General features: G+C 38.5%; 1 protein-coding gene across 1 annotated transcript in view; it reads right to left on the reverse strand.

Moving 5' to 3' along the window:
* Window positions 1–1,049, reverse strand: part of LOC123490930 (sodium-dependent dopamine transporter-like) — a gene marked incomplete at its 3' end in the record, with an annotated part of 4,028 nt that extends 2,979 nt beyond the window's left edge. The window contains exons 1-2 of the mRNA XM_045220753.1: window positions 965–1,049; window positions 672–821 (exon numbers count right to left, since the gene is read on the reverse strand). The remainder of the gene's footprint in view (window positions 1–671; window positions 822–964) is intronic.
* Between the last annotated feature and the right edge of the window lie 690 nt (window positions 1,050–1,739).

Consider the following 1,739-nt stretch of genomic DNA (forward strand, 5'->3'; position numbering starts at 1 on the left):
GGTTAGGGAGTTGGGCCAGTAACTGAAAGGTCGCTGGTTTGAATACCTGAGCCGACAAGCTGAAAAATCTGCTCTTGAGCAAGGCACTAAACCCTCATTTGCTCCAGGGGGCGCTGTACTACTTTTATATATTGTCATAAAAGGGAAAATATCTCAAATATAAAATGTATGAATTTAGTAGATTATGACTACTAGTGACACCAACATACATTTATCACCAATAGTGACATCAACATCACAATAATATAGTAATAATAATAATAATAATAATAATAATAATAATAATAATAATAATAATAATAATATAACCATTTACATTTGGAAACAATGTTGATATTATTATGTTTTCCTTTGTAATTGTTTTGCATATTTTCTAAGTTTAAATGAATTTAAAAAAACGACACAGAATTTAGTAAATAAATGTTTACATTGAATATCAAAAATGTTACATCATTGTAACAAACAATTCTCTATAAATTGCAATACATTCAAATTCAAATTCAAACTAATATTTTACTGGATGCATTTGCCAAGCCAATCATTTGGGGAAAACATGAAAAAAACATTATTTGATGTAAATCCATTTGTTGATATTAAACATAAGAATATATTGACAAATTCCTACAAAATGAATTAAAACCAGAATTTAAAAATGTTAACAAAAACCTCACCTTTATAGATGAGGACGAATAAAACCTTGTCAGCTTGTCCAAGTAGTAGCTTCAAACCGTTTTAATTCCAACTGCGTTGCTGCTCTTCCTCCGTCCAGACTCTGTTACTGATGAACATCATTGAAGACCTTGGATGGTTGGAACTCAGACCTGGAACCCAAAAGGAGGCAAATGAGGGAGACAGAGAGGAATAGACAAGAGAGAGAGAGAGAGATGGAGAGTATTTGTCTTGGGTTTGTACGTGTGTGGACCCCTGGGTTGGGGACTAGACTGCCCTGTATGGTCCACTTCACCTGTTGTTCTGTAAGTCTGTAAGGAGGGATCTGTGGGACCACTAGAAATAAGAGACACCAACCCACCAACCCCCTCCTCTTTCTCCTTTCTCTGGCTCTCATTCTCACTAGTTACCCCTCCCTACCGTCCTCTATATCTCTCTTCCCCCTATCGCTCTCTCTCTCTCTCTCTCACCTCTCTCTCTCTCTCTCTCTCTCTCTCTCTGTCTCTCTCTCTCTCCATCTCTCTCCCTCCTCTCTCTCTCTCCTCTCTCTCTCGCTCTCTCTCTCTCTCCCTCTTTCTCTCTCCTGTCTCTCTCTCCTCTCTCTCTCTCCTCTCTCTCTCTCTTTCTCCCTCTCTCTACCTCTCTTTCTCTCTATATACCTCTCTCTCTATACCTTTCTCTGTCTCTACCTCTCTCTCTCTCTCTCTCTCTCTCTCTCCTCTCTCTCTCTCTCATTCCTTCCTTCCTTGCTAATCTGTATTTTCTGATGGTCAGTATATCTTCTGTACAACACACTGCCACCTGTTGCTGTGTGCAAATATAGATAGATAACATTTACACACACATCATTCTGATTTGCTCTCTCTCACACACACACACACACACACAAGGAGAGAGAGAGAGAGAGAGAGAAGAAAAGCTGGACAATTAAGTACAATTAGTGATGAAACAACAGGCTATCCCAGCTCTGCAGGACATAGCTCTTTTGTGGTTGATCACTGTGGTCTTCAAAACATATCATCCTTTTCTAGACGTGGTTTTTCAAGTTTCAGTTTTATTAGTCCTATGTA

This window comes from Coregonus clupeaformis, unplaced genomic scaffold, assembly GCF_020615455.1.
Source record: "Coregonus clupeaformis isolate EN_2021a unplaced genomic scaffold, ASM2061545v1 scaf5657, whole genome shotgun sequence".
Classification (NCBI taxonomy): Eukaryota; Metazoa; Chordata; class Actinopteri; order Salmoniformes; family Salmonidae; genus Coregonus; species Coregonus clupeaformis.